Source organism: Notechis scutatus, chromosome 2 (genome assembly GCF_049901735.1).
Source record: "Notechis scutatus isolate UNSWTSFEM ecotype Mainland chromosome 2, rNotScu1.2, whole genome shotgun sequence".
Lineage (NCBI taxonomy): Eukaryota > Metazoa > Chordata > Lepidosauria > Squamata > Elapidae > Notechis > Notechis scutatus.
The window spans coordinates 164512888-164530570 of NC_142010.1; the positions used below are offsets into that span (position 1 = coordinate 164512888).

The following is a 17683-nucleotide window of genomic DNA, read 5'->3' on the forward strand; positions in this document are numbered from 1 at the left end:
TGTATCCATACTGAATCTTAATTTTTTCTTATTATTATGAATGGGCTAGGAGAGTAACAAAAATGAAATAAGATAAATCCCCTAAAGACTAGATCCCCTAATAAAACCAGGAATAACCTAAGAATATTCCCGCCAGAGCAGGGTTCTAAAAAACATGAAAATACTTGGAGATGAGGGAGACTTGTAAGGAAAGTGTCTATTTTTAGGATCAGTGGTGCTTGAAACAGACAATTTGTTGCAGAGAATTGATATTGGACTTATAAACCTCATGAAAATAGAACTCTTCATCAGTTTTGACATTTCCACCTCAGTGGTCCTTGCCTGATTATGATGATGATCAATGATCCACATACAAACATATAAAATCATAGTAATTGGAGATACAATGTTTGATAGCATGTTCCAAGCACAGCAATACAGAATTTAGCTCCATTACTAATAACGGTAGCATTGGAACCTGAAACCAGGAGTTTTATTTAATCAAAGTTTGTTTTTCTACAATACTGTTACAGGTAGGGAATTCCATATGTGCCTGCCAGGATTGCTTTTAGATTAAGAGTAGGCAGTGACCTAGGCTGCTTAGGGAGCACTAACACACACACCGCTTCAAAATCATTCTAAATGCAAGTGTTCAGATTGATGGGCACCATCAATCACCAAGCTCTATGGGCATCATATATTCTTAAGCTGGCACGGTGCCCTTAGAAATTGCAGTACAGCAGTACATGGACAATTGCTTTGATATCTTCTCAACCACAAGGGCAAACCTGTTCAGATAAAAGGGATTGGCATATCTATTCAGTACGAGTGTTGAATATAATGTATTAATCTTTCCTCAGCCCAGGGAATGTGAGAGATGTTTAATATTTGGCCAGCAACCAAAGTGTCCTTGACATCCAGCTCTACTGTCTGGGGCATCTTAATGACCTCTATAACATCTATCCATTATGAGAGTACATGCCTGGTTTTTTCATAATTCAGAGTAAGAAGCCTTACTCAGACTTTATAGCACCCCTCCAGGTAAGAAAATAGTCCTCCATGAATAATAAGGCTAATAGACCATTGGAGAATAATTAATCTTCATGCTCCAGGCCTTCAGCTCTATTATATGCATCCGTACCTCAAGTCTAAGAGTGGCAAGGGATACATCTTCTAGGGGCAGCAAGAATGGCTCTTAAAAAATTGGTTTGTAGCACTTTCATGGCATTCTTCATTGCATAGATTCCCATCTGAGTAATGAATAATATCAGAACTGGTGTTTTGGCTTTATAAGGTTTAAGAATAGAATAGAATAGAATAGAATAGAATAGAATAGAATAGAATAGAATAGAATAGAATAGAATAGAATAGAATAGAATAGAATAGAATAGAATACTTTATTGGCCAAGTGGGATTGGACACACAAGGAATTTGTCTTGGTGTAAATACTCAGTATACATAAAGAAAAGGTACATTCGTTAAGAACCGGGGAATTGGTTAGAATCTCCTCCACGTTTGCAAAGACAGGTGGGGGTGGGGAATCAGAAAGCTGCTCCTTAAGGAAACATTGCCTAATTCTTAGCAGATGGTCTTGTGAATATGAAATCCACAGTGAATTGCAGATAATAATAAGGAATAAAGAAATCATTAGAGAGCATTTCACCGAGGCAGCCGTTGTCGGCGCCATCTTGGCAACAGGAACTAATTCTCTACCCTTGGAGAAAAAAATAATTGCCCAATAATGGCATTTGATATTTTCCTTAGGATGAGTCTCTACATTATTGTAAACTAAGACTAAATCAAACAATTTTTGTCCTCTGTCCCAAAATTGTATCCTTGGGTGTCATAGTGTCCTAGGATTTTTTCAACCCATCACAGAAGGGAGTATGCTGCAGAAAACCAGCTTCAGAAAGTGCCTATATCTTGAACAATATCATTAGCTTCCAATAAACAGCAGAGATAAAATGGTGAATGGCTGTAGCCTTGCTTACAAGTTGCCCAGAAACAAAACGAAGTAAAACAAAATCAAGTCAATAGAGACCAATATGGAAGGTATGTGGGCAAGTGAGGAGGCTCAATAATATATTTTGGGGTTAAAAAAAACATATTGTGATTCACCAAGCCGATAAGGACAGCTAATTTGCATGCCATAATATAGTAGTAGTAGTAGTAGTAGTAGTAGTAGTAGTAGTAGTAGTAGTAGTAGTAGTAGTAACAACAACAATGAAGGTGCAAATCAGAGCTATAAATCCATTCACCATAACTTTGGACATTCTGGTAGGAAAACAGGCGAGAGAACTGAAAAGGTATTTTTTTCCAAGAAATCTCAAAAATGAGATGGTTTATAAACAAGCTAGAAAATCTCACAAATATTATCTATGTTAGGTTTGTGCAGAATGTAACAAAGAAAATATGTTTGTTCTGTTTTTGTATATTTGTATTGTTTTTTGTTTTTAAATATTTTAACTGCCCAGAATCACTGGGAGTATAGTATATTTATTTATTTACCTTCTAACTATTAAAATTGGAACAATCTAGCTAGAAAAATGTACAATCATTGAAAATTTAAAGGACAATCTTAATCTTATCTGTGTGATCGTAGAACAAGATGAAATACTTCTAGAATCCATATAGAGAAAAATCTACACCTTTCTCTATCATTTCTTAGTCAATGTGATGAAAAAGAATGTACTTTTAACATATCTTTCAAAGGAGAAGAGACTTTTAGTAAAATTTTGATGACTGATGAAATGAACTGTGATGGTCTCAAAATAGCATAATTACAAAGTAGCCAAGTGTGTATGAATATCTTCAATTTCAGTGTGTATAATCATCTCTTCAGTGTTCTACAGTGCTTTCCACACTTTAATGATGACCCAAGGGACGTCATGTTTATTTATTCATTTACTTAAAAAAATATGGCTGGCCATATTATATAAAGTAACACAAACTAGCTAATAGATATTAGGTACACTGAAATACACAAGATTAAAAAATCTCTTGGACACCATTGATTGCTATTACCCACATCCTCTCAGAAACACAAATATTAGGCTCACTTAGAGTCAGTTCTTAATAGTCTTCTGGAAGGCAATGAAAGGAGGGACTATCCAAATCTCAGGGGAAGGTGTTTCATAAGGAACATCCACTACAGGTTTTTTTTTTTTTTTTGGGAGTCTAGGTAGCCAGAAAACTTCAACATGGGGAAGACCAGTAAACTAAACCAAGAATGCTAGCCAGTAGAAATCTACTATTCTACCTTGAATAATAAAGGGAAGGAAAGGGAAGGGAAAGGAAAGGAAAATTAATTTTCCCACCTGAACTTTAAAAATGAAATGAATAAAGAACAGAACATTTAAGGCAGATTTACTGATATTACAATCAAGCATCTGGCATACAAATTATTTTTTCCTAGTTAAATTAGAACTGAAATGTTGGAAATGTTCAGCCTCTTTATGCAACATTATTGACTTAGCATCAAGAGTATAACCATATATTTACAAGTTGGAAGCATGAGCAAATTAATTTTGATTCTGTTTCAATTCCAGAGCTGACTCTATTTGGCAGAGCCTACCATGTTCCATGACGAGCAAGACGGTGAGCTTTGGAAGCTAGGCCATGAGGTTTGGGACAAACATGAGGAAATCCTGAGACAACCATTTCCCTCATGGAGCTGTAACCTGATGGCTTTCAAGTCATCGTATTCATCTTGCCCTTCCAAACCATGTAATATATCTCACTTCCCTCTTCATTCTCCTCCTTGTGTTAAGAGATCCTTAGTGGTTGACAGAAAAAAAGTGGCAAAATGAAGCATTACATCAAAATCAGTACTTTGGCTTGATTCCGCAGCTCTGTTTGTCAGCCAGCTGTTCTGGCAATCTGGATTATGCTTTGGGGCATCCAATGGCCATCTGTGTTTTGTGACAACTATTCAGGGGTGGGTATTTAAAATGGTAAGTTTTATCAATGTTTGTTCCAGTTTTACTTCTTTGGTTTAAACATCAGCTGTTAGTAATTTCAGATGTATAAAATCAACACTGCTTTTATATACTCAAACAGATTCAAAATCAATGACACAACTATCTAACAAGGCAGGCATAAGGAAGCACAAATTAAAGAACTGTTAATATAAATTCATAAAGAAAACCAAACAGAAAAACCCTTCACTGCTTATTTGCTTTCTTGTGCTTTTGAAAGCAAGCTTTGGACTGAATGCATAAAATATAATTATGCAGTTATGCAAGTTTAATAAAAAATATAGTCATGAATGATACTAAAATTACAATTGCAAGGATAATAATATAAGCAGTAGCTAAGATTCCCACAACTACTCTAGGTGGGCATGTGGTCTTGTTAGTGCAAATAAATACATAAATAAATCTGTCTGTAATACTCTTTGTGCATTCTACATCACATTCAACCTTGAAAATGAAATTTTATTGAAAAGGAATATGATGTACAATATAATGTGTGATTGGAGTTGGAGAAACTTAAAGAAAGCTATGATCTGGTAATTCAGTTCCATAGACCAACACCATTTTTAAAGATAAACTGGATTCTTAATATTCCATACTAAATGACCCTAAGCTTTATTATTGTGATGCATTTCATCACCTGGAGAGAGTCTCCACCATTAATACATAGCTGATTTTAAGATATGTCTAAGAGGTTTCCTGTCACTATTCCCTATCTACTCTTGGCTAGGCCATGTCATCTCAAACATAGCAAATGGGATTGAGATAAGATACCATGAGAACTTCTCAGGATTCACTGAAAACTGTTGGTTTGCCAATGAAGAGGTGAACTTTAGGACCAAAATAAGAAATCATACACATAAAACAGGAAACATACACATTATATTGCTTAAGAACTGCCCTGTCTGGCAATCATTCTACATTTTGATGGTGCCAAGTAGGTAACTTTTACGACCATAACAGCATTCCTGCAGTAACATAATTGAGATTTGGGTGCTTCACTCCTGGGTTTCCAACAAGCTGAGTCAACAGAGAAACATGCAGTGAAATTTCAAGTTGCAGTCTCATGGCCCCTTTAATAACCACAGTGATTCATTTAATGACAGCAGGGTCATGTGATGTCTTACTAACTGAATCACTGTACTTCAAAATTATACTTTATCGTATAATTTCAGATACTGATACTTGTCTAGGATTGGAACAAATTTGCTATAGAGAGATGTAAAATCTGTTTTGCTGTCTGTTGTATAGGACAAAGCAGTGTTTCTTCCTGCAGTCTTGTGTCTGGTATTTTTAAAATAAAAAATAACTACATTTTAAAAAGGGGAATAGAATATGATTTTTTGGGCTGGGCGTGTAGTCAGAATGTTTAAGCCCTTCCTTCCCCTTCCAACCTTTGGGGAGACAGTATATTGGAATACTACGTGACCATACAATTAACAAGCAGTTAGCCTGAGTCACTTAAGAAAAGAAAAGAACAGAAAGAAAAGAAAAAGAAAAGAAAGGGACTTCATTTCTACTAGGTTCATCCATCATAGACTTACTAAGACTTACTAAGATCAAAAATCGACTTCTCTCTCAGGCAAATCAATAGTTTCTAACCGGCAATTTCAAAAGAATGTTGCTTTCTTGTGTTGAAGTTCTGTTCACTAACAAAAAAACCTCCCCAGGTCCCCTTCTATCATCTTATTTTGTTACATTAGTACTACAATAATTTAAAATAGTAAATTGCAAAATACAGTAATTTGGGTTGTACAACATAGCTGATGGCTACTAAATTTCTGATGCGGCTGCTCAATTTAAGGAGCTGACTAGGAACAAGGGATCCCCAGCTTCTGGCCCTTCGTTAGCCATCACCTTAGACCAGTCTCCATCTTTCAGTCCTAGGCTGCAAAGTCAACAAACATCTATCTACAATACTGAATCAATGTGGAAAATTGTCTTTAACCTTTAATGAAGATAATAATAGTATTCAGAATATAATGATAATGATGGAAGACCAGCTTGAATGTAGCTTGTATTGATTACAAGAAAGCATTCAACTCCCTGCCATGTTTTTGAATAATCAAAATAACAGGAATCAGTAGAAACATCAGAAGCTTTGTGCAAAGATCAATGGCACAATGGAAGACACAGTTGTTGGTCAAGGGTGGTGACAGGCTGAGCGAGGCTAATATCAAGAAAGAAATTGTTCAAGGAGACTCAGTATCACCACTACTGTTTGTCATTGCACCAATTCTTCTGTAAACAATATGGAATAAGTCAGGCCATGGCTATCAAACAACAAAAACATCTGCTAGGCTATCCCACCTTTTTTACATGGACAATCTGAAGCTGTAGATGCTACATCAGATGGTGACAGGGTATTATAGAATATTTTTATAATGATATATATTATGATATAATATTCTGTAATGTTCTATTATAGAGTATTATAGATAGAATTGTATTCTATATATGGGAAAATACTATCTGATGTAGAATTGCTGCTCAAAATTATGTGGACAAAGATTGCACAGACAACAATGGCATGACAAAATAACAACAATGCATTGGAATATCTATAAGAAATACTATTTGACTGCAAGCAAAAACTGGAGGGACTAACAATAGAAAACGAAGGAGCTAAAGTACTCTTGGACTTTAGAATTCAGTAGACAAGTCCATGCCATATATCACCCTAGACTGAACAATTGTTGATAAGAAAGACAAAATAGCATGGATAGTGGATATGGCAGAAACTGGAGACAGCAGAAGAGACGAGAAAGAGTAATAATTATAGGTGCATTGAGTGTAATCCCAAAACATCGATTGGGCAGAATCAGCATTGCAAGATCACATTCGATCAATTGTAAAAGGCAGCTTTATTTGGAACGGCCTACATCCTGTGACATCCTTTAACACCATCAAATAACATCTACCTTCTATCCCAGGTACTTGTGAAGGATTCAATAAATGGAAAAAATGCTAAATCTATCTAGCTATGTAACCAACCATAATTATGACAATAATACAACATACTGTACACACAAACCCCATCTGAAATTATAGTGTACAGACCTGTAACTAAGTTAATTAACAACTAAGTTATTATATAATATATCTCCGCATGAGAGGTTGTTGGTGCTCTCTTAGCTTGATTATATTCTTGCAGACATTTCATTACCCAAACCAGATAACATCCTCAGTTCGAGGAAGGAAGGGGTTTGCTCTCAGTTTATATTCTAGTGGCTTGACCTTTCATGTTGGTGGGGGTAGTTTTAGAGGTTCATTGGTTGGACTATTTATTGTTGGTTTTTTTGGCAGTTCCTTGATTGGGATATTGTTTACTTGATTGTTAGTCTGATATTAAGCTTGGACTTAATCTATGCTCATCTGGGTGCCGATTGCTGGTGAGGAGTTGTTTTGGTCTTTTTGTTCTCTTTTTGGCTTGTTGATTGTCTCTTTTGCATAGTATGTAGACATTGCTTATGTACATATGTCCATTGATAGCCAATTTGTCAGAGTGCAAAGCTTCTAGAAATTCCCTAGTGTTTTTGGACTTGGCTTGGTCTAGGTCTAGGATGGTCACAATTTCTCAATTAAAACTATGGTTAAGTCTGTCCATGTGTTATGAAAATAAAGAGCTTTCATCATTTCTTCTGACTGCTAGTTGCTGTTCATGGATGCGTTCTGCCAGACTTTTGCCTGTTTGTCTACGTAGTGTTTGTTGCAGTCATTACACTGTATGTTGAAGATGATTCTTGTTTTTCCTTCTGAGGCTGCTAGATCTTTTGGTTTACTTACAATGTTTTGAAGGGCTTTAGTTGTCTTGTGTGCTGTCCTGTTTCCATGTGGTTGTAGTAATCTGTTGGTGATTTCTGATATGTTCTTCTGCATGGCAATGTTATTATTTTTAGGGCTTGTGTTGGTTGTGCTGTATTGGGTTGGGTGGTCAGATACTTTTTGATAAAGTTGCATGGATATCCATTTTGTTGGAATACATTGTATAGATGCTATTTCCTTTTTTGTTGTTCAAGGTTGTTGCAGTGAATTTGTGCTCATCTTGAATAAAGTTCTTAAAGAGTTTCTCTTGTGGGAGGTTGCTTTGGGAGTGGAGCACTTGGTTTGTGTGGGTGGTTTTTTTTTTACACTTGTGTTTCTGGTTTGCCATTGTGGTCTCTGCTGATCAAGATCTCTAGGAAAAGTAGTAAATTATTGTTTACTTCTTCTCTGGTAAATTGGATTCCTTTGAATATGTTATTGATGATTCTGTGGGTGTTCTCTTATTGGTCCTTTTTTATTACAGTGAAGGTATTGCCTACATATCTGTTCCATATTTTGGGTTGTATTTGTGGAAGTGATGTTACCTAGCTTGGGTACTGAAATATCTGCAAGAAAACAATATCGGAGAGCATCAAGGACTCCTCATTTCAACCCTGAACTACTATTGGTATCTTCACATTCTTAGGAGCTTGTTGATTTATATATCAGTGGTTAATCAATAGACAGTGGTTGGACTAATTTTTGGCATTTTCAAATATTTTCCGAAAAGAAAATGCTTCAGATGAGAGCAAGTTAGGAAATGGCACAATGACAGTTCTTGTGAAATGCATACATTCGTACGTGTAAACTGTATTATTAGTAATATGATTACTGATTAACACATTTAGTTTATAAAACATTAAACATGAATCATATCAAAAGCAAGTGTTGAGAAAAACATTACATTATTTAATCAAATGAGATACCTTCTACCAACCAATGTAAGATAAGGTTTCTTAATAGTAGCTGCTAGTGAGAGTTTTCATGTATTCAATTAAACCCTCAGTTTAGAAAATAATCTAACCAATTAGAAAAATTGTGAGCTACTGTATAATACTAGAACAGTTCAAGATATACCTTAGTGTATTTTTGTCACAATAAATAATGTGTCACAATGAGGAAATTGGGTCTTTATTTTTGATGTTCTATGTAGCTCGAACCTGGATTACTGTTTTATATATGACTTCTCCGACGTCAGTATAATGGAGTGCAGCCAGAAAGTAGTTTTGCTCAGGTCACTAAGTTCAACCTGAAACTAACTACATAAAATACAACATAAATCATCTTTACTCTAAATATTCAGGAAGGGTGTGCTCTATTTCATATACATGTAATGATTTAAATTACACACCAGAATTTTCTCCAATTTGCTTCTCTGATGCTTTCTACTGACTCTTTTTAATAGTTGTCATGTTTCATTTTATTTCCTTCCATTATAAGGAAAAAATTACATGTAGAAATCTAAAATCAGTTCTAAAAACTGATATACTATAGAAACTATAGAATATTTTTTGGTTTTATCTATATCCTTGATTGCATTATATTCTAAATAAACTGAGAAGTTGTAAAAGAAATGTACAAAAAAATAACTCTGTTCTTAACATTGGCTTAATATCTGCAGGGTAATGACCATAACGACTTCCACAGCAAAGCTCAATATTAATTCCACTATTATCAATTAAATGAAACAAAATCCATTATTGGATATTCTCCCACTGTACTTGCAACCACTATACACATGACATAAACAATGCAAAGTTAAGAAATCATATATTCATTTATATTGGTTTGGACAGTTACAGATGATATTTAGTCATGAAATATAACACTGGGAAATAAGATATATTAAAAAGGCTAGTATTAAAGCATTGGACTGGAAGTCTGTGAAATACAGTACACATTTCTTTATCCATGTCTATAGAATGCGGTATAAAGCAAGGCCCTTTTCAGTGATCTGTGTAAAGAGCATACAAATATAAATATAAGGGCAGCAAGTTGCTAAGTAACTGGGTTACTTGGTAATTTGGATGATTAGCAAGACTTTATAGTCTTGATGACTATATAAAAAGGTCAGTACAATTATGCAGTACTATAGTTTGGCCCATATAAAACACATTGTAGGGTTTAAATGAGTTTTCCAATGCCGAAATTATTCATGCCACAAAAATTTATATTTAATACACTACCAGAAGATGATAACGCTTTTTTTGCCACAGAAGTCAACTAGGTTTCTAAGTAAATAGAGAAGATTTCTTATTTACTAAGAAAATAGTGACTTTAGGGGCATCTCCAAACTGTTTTTCTCTTTAGAAATGTAATCAGTCGTACAATAAATTCTCCAATTCCATCTTTCAAAAGGATATCATAATTTAACCGTAGTTTGTTCATTCATTAAATGTAACGGCACTAGTCACTACATCAGAATTTTCATAGTTTTCTCCTGATTCAGGTGTTACCAGAAAAAGAGAACTAAATTCCAACAGCAAACTGAAGAAACTTTACCTCCAAACATCTTTGACTGCTACTAGTATCTTCATGCATTCATGGCAATGCAATGTATTTATACATTAAATAAAAATAAAATCAAAGGAAAAAACAGCCACGGAAAACAGTCAAGAATTCCCAATCATTCCATAGCATTTGGAATGATTTTTCAGCCAAATAGGATGATTAACATGCTTAATATACATTATCATAAAGTAAAAATTAAAACAAATCTATTAATACATGACTCAAAGTACACTTTAACTTATGCTGCTTCTGCAGAAGTTCATATCAATAGCCAGTCTAAAACAAAAGTACCCAGCATTCCTACACCCTCACACATAGATTTCATCCAGGAGGAATATGAAATCATGTGTGCGCCTAGCTGCATGTGTTGATTAAAAATTGAACAACCTCAGAATAAACAACTGGTCTAGTACAATCCAACAACAACACAAATATTCCTCCAGGGAATTCAGCCTGGAGGAATGTTAAGACTGGATTAGTACTTCAACATGACCCCAGTAAACCAAATGCAGCAGCAACCAGTTGAAGGAAGGAAAATAATCATGGGTGAAAGGACCCCAACTGATCTATTATTAAAAAGCAACTTTTTAGCTAGAGGGTCATCTTCTTTGTCACTGTGACTTCCTTAGGAGGACATTTAGCAACCAGCATTGGTCAGATTAGCACCTTTAACATATTCTCAAATTCCTTTCCGTTCACTGCCACATATGTAAACAACAACACATTTCTCAATCACAGGACCAAATAAAAGCAAAAGCAAAGCTTATCTCTTCTCTGCGTACACAACAGAAAACCAAGACAGCAAATACCCAAAATAAAAGGAATCTTTGGCATCAAATTAGTCTTTGATATAAAATGAGACTGACTATAAATCCCAGAGTTCCCATAAACATATGAATTACCTTATTAGCTCTTATTATTTTTATGAAAATGGGACAATAAAAATAGCCCTTGCTATCATATTTCCTTGAAAGAAAAGAATCCTTTATTACTGTTTATTTTTCAATATTATTTAACCTGTTCATATTGTACTTGGAAAAAATAAGTATTTAATTTATTAATATTTCATAAGACTATTAGATGTAACTTACATCATATGCTAAAAATATGAATCTATTCAGTCTTCTGGAAACCTGTCTGGTCCTTGAAAAGAATGGTATGGTTTTTATGCTACAGAGTATACTTTCTCATCCTTGTAGATCAAAAGAACTTTCTCTCTCCTTTTTTTAAAAAGTCCCTATCAAATAGGAAACATTTCATTTCAAAAATGTTGTCAGAAACTCTCAGGTACTCTAATAATTGGAATTTTTTAAAAAAATCTAGTGACACATTTTCTTATTCCTGTAGAAGATATTCTTCTTACGTGTGTGTGGGAGAAGATAGTGAGAGAGCAAGGGAGAGAGGGAGGGAGAGAGGGAGAGAGAGAGGGGGGGGGTTTCTTAATTGATTTAAGGTCTATGTCTATTTCTATACAACAGGGGTGTCAAACTGAACGCCCACAGGCTGGATCTGGCCTGCGGGGTGCTTAAATCTGGCCCACGGGACTGGCCTGGAAATATGAATGGATTGGCCTGTGGTGCCTCTGACAGCCAAAATGGGCCTCAGGGGGGCCCATGTGGGCCCCTGCAGCCCATTTTTGGCCTTCTCTACCGCCCAAAAATGGGTTATGTGAAGGTCCCACGAAGCCCCTGCATGGCCTGTTTTCTACCTCCCCAGCCTTCAACAGCACTCTGCCAGCCAAAAACAGGCTGTGCGGAGGCCTCTGCACGCACCGTTTTGCCCAGCTAAGTGCTGCAAGAGGCCATCTAGGCCAAAAACAGGTCATGGGGGCAGCATGGTCATCCCACATCCCTTTTTGGCCAGCAGAGTGCTGCAGAAGGCATCTATCCCATCCCCCCGCTGTCCCCCTGCCGGCCTTTGGAGATTTACAATGCTGATCTGGCCCTCAAAGAAATCTAATTTGACACCCCTGCTATAGAAGCTATTTGTTACTTGCACATTAAATCTCAAAGAAATAAACAACATGTGTTCAAATTCATAGTAGAGAAATGCAAATTTGATTTAATAAATATAACAGAACTCTGGTAGGAAGATTCCCATAATTGGAATATAGCAATTATTTCAAAGGAACAAAAGGAATGGATACATGGGAGTTATACTAATGCATGTCTGCTTGGAGATGGGAATGGGCATTGGGGGTTAAATGTCAACCTGTAAGTGATATTATGCAAGTACTACTACCTACAGTATATACTTACGTCAGACATTATCATAAATATACAACTGCACTGTTTCTGTGTGTCCCACATAGACCATTAAATAGTATGAATTCTTTAGATATTATCTGAGCACAGAACATTAATTAATATGCATTCCCATTGATAGTATTGTTTCACTCAGTGTTCAATGTTTATCTAAACTATAATCTTGAATTCAGACCTGTTTTGCTAGAAACAAGTGTGCAGTGTTTCTATGGTGATAATTTTTAATATGCCTTTTGCCAATGAAAATATCTGTGATAAAATGAACACAGTTTTTTTAAAGGAAGAAGTTAGAAAAAGAAACCAAAATACACACCTGGTATAGGAGGCCAAACTCAGGTACATTCATTAGTTGCAGCTGCACCTTTCTTCCTGTCTAATATGGGATGGGAGGGGTGTACATTTTTAGGAGTTCTACATAGAATGGAGTAGAAACCTCCCCCCTTTCATATTTCCGAGATCTATTCTTCAAATGCTACAGCTGTTTTCTCTAAAATGAAGAGCTATTTAAAATATATTATACATTTAAAGATTCTGTACCCAGCACAAACTCCCGTTTTTCCTTTTGAAATCCTGTGCCTTCCTCCAGTGCTAAATTCCTAAACCAGTTAGGGGACATGGCTTTAAAAATTAATGTGTGTTATTATGAACAGAGAAGCAAAATTAATGGGCTGTGAAAATAACCTTGGGAAACAGGAGGAGGAAGAACTACAGCCTAGACAATGGTCAGACAAAAAATACCTCATCCTGCAAAAGGAACAGGGCTGTGGAAAGGACCTCAAAAGAGAAACAACCCTCTCCCCCAGTTTTTGGGGAAGGGAAGGGAGGACATCTTTGAGGCAATATTTTGTGATTGGAACCTCATAATAAGGGTAGAATTAGTATTCATCGTTTTGGTTTCTTGTTTGGATTGCCTCAAAGAGTTCTCACATAAAGTCATTCCCTCACATGTTTGAATCTTATATTTAATCAGATTGAGCAAATATAGATTTTGACATTAGTTCCAGTAGAAGATAACATCTGTAGCTCAAGGTTGAACTATGGAGTTTTTGGTGCTCTGAAAGCTTGGTTGTTTGCTTGCAGATATTTCATTACCTACTAGGGACATCATCAATTCCAGTACTGATAATCAGTATTAATTTTCTGTTACCATTCCACAAGTACATATACATATTTTCTTCCTATAGCAGTCCTTTTATTGTTTATGTAATTGTAAATTGGAAGAAATCACATCCCAAGAAGTTCAAGACAGAAAAGAGTAAAAGTTAAAGGAAAGTTTACATCTGAATCTGTCAGCCCAATCTAAAACTGTCAATACCGATACTGGGCATTGATCATCAGAGCCTGGAAAATCAAGTTCTGAAAAATCGATCAGCATCAAGAAAACTCTTTTATCAGATGAACTCAAAAAAAGAAAGAATATAGCAGCTGTGTTTTGTCTTTGTTTTCAATTTTTTTTTGTCCTAAAAGGAAGAAATATTTCTTCTACATAAAAATAAATGCTAGGTAAGGAAGAAACCTGAATCCAAAAATGCTGGATTGGAGATAGAATAATAAGCAAGTAAAAAACTGACTCTAAGGCTATGAGATATTTAATTTTGAGTATGTATATTGAAAAATCATCTGAGTTGTACTGATTTCTTTATTTGCATTTGTTTTCCTATTTCTCTCTGTTCTTGTTCTCTCTCTATATATATATATAATCTTGTCTGGAAAGCAGTCAGTTGAGACAAATCTCTTCAAGTTAGTTTTGCCATTTTTCTTTTTGTTTTCATTTCTCCCTTTGACTTTCACTCACATTAATTGCCTAATCTTGTTATCCATAATAAAAGGCTTGAATTTATTTACTGAATCAACCCATTCATTCTGTTACTTTGACCGCCAGGAGGCACCGTGTGACTGGTTTCATCCTTATTTGGAATACTCTTCATCTCCATTAAGCTAAGCACCTCGGAAAAGTCAAGGGACATTTACTACTCAACTGCTTGAAAAGTAAACCAATCCAGAGAAGGATTGGTTCTGGAAGAGAATGGATGGTGGCAGCAGAACAAGCAGGAGAAAGGGAAGATTCAGTTATATGATTGTGGCTGAAGTATCTACAGCAGGGGTCCTCAAACTTGGCAACTTTAAGACTTTTGGACTTCAACTCCCATATTCTGGGAGTTGAAGTCCACAAGTCTTAACGCTGCCAAGTTTGGAGACCTCTGATCTACAGATCCACCTGAATGTCATCATTTCCTTGTGCATTTTTGTGCAAGCAGACAAGCACACAACCACAATACAAAAGAAAAACAATAAAAAGTAACTTCAGAATTGATCCTAAAAAAACAGATTAGTTTAAATTTTGATTGCTACCATAAAAACAGGTCAGTTTTATTTCAAGGATAAAAAAAAGGTAAAGGAGTCCCTGCATATTTTACTCTGCTAGTCATCGCTGCCAACTATATGGGGCAGTGCTCATCTGTTTCTGTAAGCCATTGAGCCACTCTGTCCAAAGACATTTCTGTTACTTTCTCATCAACACTGTATCAACTATTTATTTATTCACATTTATTTCAAGACACCAAAAATACAGAACATTATACTCATAGAATTCTAAGGGTATTTAAATTCAACATGATTGCCCTTTAATCATGCTGAATTTAAATATATGTAGAAGAGATAATATTCATGCAAATGAACAGCACCAAGAAATCCAAAATATTGTGTGTGTGTGTCAGTGAGATGGCTAATAATAGGACTTGAATGTTTTGCAGATCATTTAAAAGACAGGATCAAAACACAAAGATATGGGAATTCGTCATTTTAAAGTATCCTGGTCGGTTTTCATGGTTTTACTGTAACAGCTTGCTTTAAAGATGCAGTTGCTTTAATGAGTCAACTTGGAAAAAAATTAAAACAGATCATACTTTTTTCCCCTTTAAAATGACCAAGTAATTTCCTGAAAAGGGGAAAACATTCTACAAGTTCCTCGTTTTAGGGCTAACACATTTTTCAGAGAAGACAAGTAAAATGCAGGAATTAAAGTCAATGAAAACTGACTAATACACATTACAAAGCCCAAAGGCCACACATAGTGCACTCTACCCATGTTCAAATGATGTTCACTTATCCATTCTAAAGTGATGGTTGAAATATACTGATACTGACACAGTGAATTAACTAACATTGTTGCTTTAGGCCATCCAGTTTAGATGTTCTTTTCCCCTGAAGAAACTGTGACTTGATTGGAATAACATGATCTGACTGAGTCAACCATTCCCTTAGGCCTATCCATTGATAACATTTAATTGCAAGGGAGCAAAGTCCTCCCAGCCATCACAATGGAAGCTGAACAGCTGCCAAATCTTGACTTTTGGGGTGGCAGCAAATGAAGAAAAATAATAGAAATCCAACAACTTCTGGCAACTGGATTGGGATTAGCAGCATTGTGGATGAAGTTGGTTGGTAGCATATATACCCCCTTTTGGCTCCTTTTCCATCTGCATTCAGTGGATACCAAGTGAAAAAGTGATAGAGGACCTAGCAGTTCTGCCTTGTCTGGAGCTTTCCTTTAGAAGTAGGGAAACAAATGTTAACACTTTATTAAACAGCTCAGCCCTATTTGTATCATTAACCAAGGAGATTTAATTTAGCTCTAATCAGCTACCTGGGATTAATTTTCAGGTTATAGGTAATATCCTTGACTCAGCCGGGTGGAAATCCTCTTGACCTAATTGTGTATATCATATGAACAGGCTTGTTTTCAGAGAACCAGCTGTCAGCAATGGCCAAGGTATGAAAGATACAACTTATTCCAACTTTCATTCCAACATAGTATAACTCCCTTGTTGCCTTTCTTTATATTTCTTCCAGTTTGATCAAATGAAGTCCCACTCCCCAAACCTGGATACAGTATCAGTCCAAGCCTTAACATATGTCATGTGCAAGCCCAGAGACAAGATAGCAAGATCCAGTTGAGTCCAATCCTTTATTTGCTTACATCCAATGTCCAGAATCTTGCCAAACTAAAGCTATAACTGTCTTGCCCACCAAATATATCCTGAGAGATTCTAGCCTGTGGCTACCCTGAACCTCTTCTCCCCTTCCTCATCCAGCTACAGACTGTGCAGTTTCTTAATCTGGACCTCTTTCTGGGAAGGTTCTGTGTTGCCAAAGTCTCCCCCATTGTTCCTGCAGGTGCACATTCCATCACAACATAATGGTCCTAGTGTTGTCGTATACAGATCTGTTGAGATAAGGAAAAAGTCTCCCTTCCAGTAGTCTCACGAGGTGGACCATATCTCAGGAAAACGTCCAAAATTTTCCAGGAGCAGAACAAAGATGGAAGACAGGGCATAGGGCAAAAATATTTTAGGTTACATGCTAATTAAGTTATATGTCGTGCCAGAGTCTATTAGAGTTTGCAACCATATTTCTGCCTGAGTTTGAAGAGTAACATAAATGCCTAAATATCTGACTATAGTTCCTATAGTATCTAGAATACATTTGATTTCTGAGTGCCCCTTAAAGTTAAGACTCATTTTTGAGTGACACTTTTTCTGACAATCCCGATATGGAACATTTTAGGGTACCTCATTGCAAAAAAACCTCCACAAATATTTTAAGTCCTCCATTGATAACCAACCAATCTGCGTCAGCAGTGGGATCCTATCTGTTCCACTATCGGTTCGATGATCGAGTGCACGTGCACCTAATATCATGTGCAGCTTTCCCCACACCAGCTGAGACCTGTAGTGCCAATCAGCCGAGAGGACAAAGAAGAGAAAAGCACAGGGGCAGCTGGGAGGGCCGATCCTGCATTTCTCTTCTTTCTTCTCTCAGCTCTTCGTGAGAGGCTTTTTTTTTTTTTTTAAACTATGGTTCAGCTGAACCGGTCTGAACAGGTCCCATACCACCACTGGCCTGCATTAAATCAAGTGTGGGTACCAATGGATGACTTAAGAAACTGGCAGAATAGAAAGAGGAAGGAAAGAAACCACTATTCACTTTTGTTCTTCCCTCTTCCTACATCCTCACATAAGAGATATCAGAAGTTGAGGATATCCGCTGAATGGGTTTCTTCATTATTACATCTGACAGTTCCTGTTCAAGCTAGTAAATGAAGCCTCTTTCTCATGCCAGGCAACATCCTAAACTAACAGCTGAAAGTCA

At 36.1% G+C, this 17683-nt stretch overlaps 1 protein-coding gene and 1 long non-coding RNA gene across 24 annotated transcripts in view; one reads left to right on the forward strand and one right to left on the reverse strand.

Annotated features, from left to right (window-relative positions):
• The window catches only part of LOC148132379 (uncharacterized), a 531004-nt gene that overhangs the window by 505282 nt on the left and 8039 nt on the right, over positions 1 to 17683 (forward strand). The window lies entirely within an intron of this gene.
• Positions 1 to 17683, reverse strand: part of ADGRL3 (adhesion G protein-coupled receptor L3) — a 573686-nt gene that overhangs the window by 335792 nt on the left and 220211 nt on the right. The window lies entirely within an intron of this gene.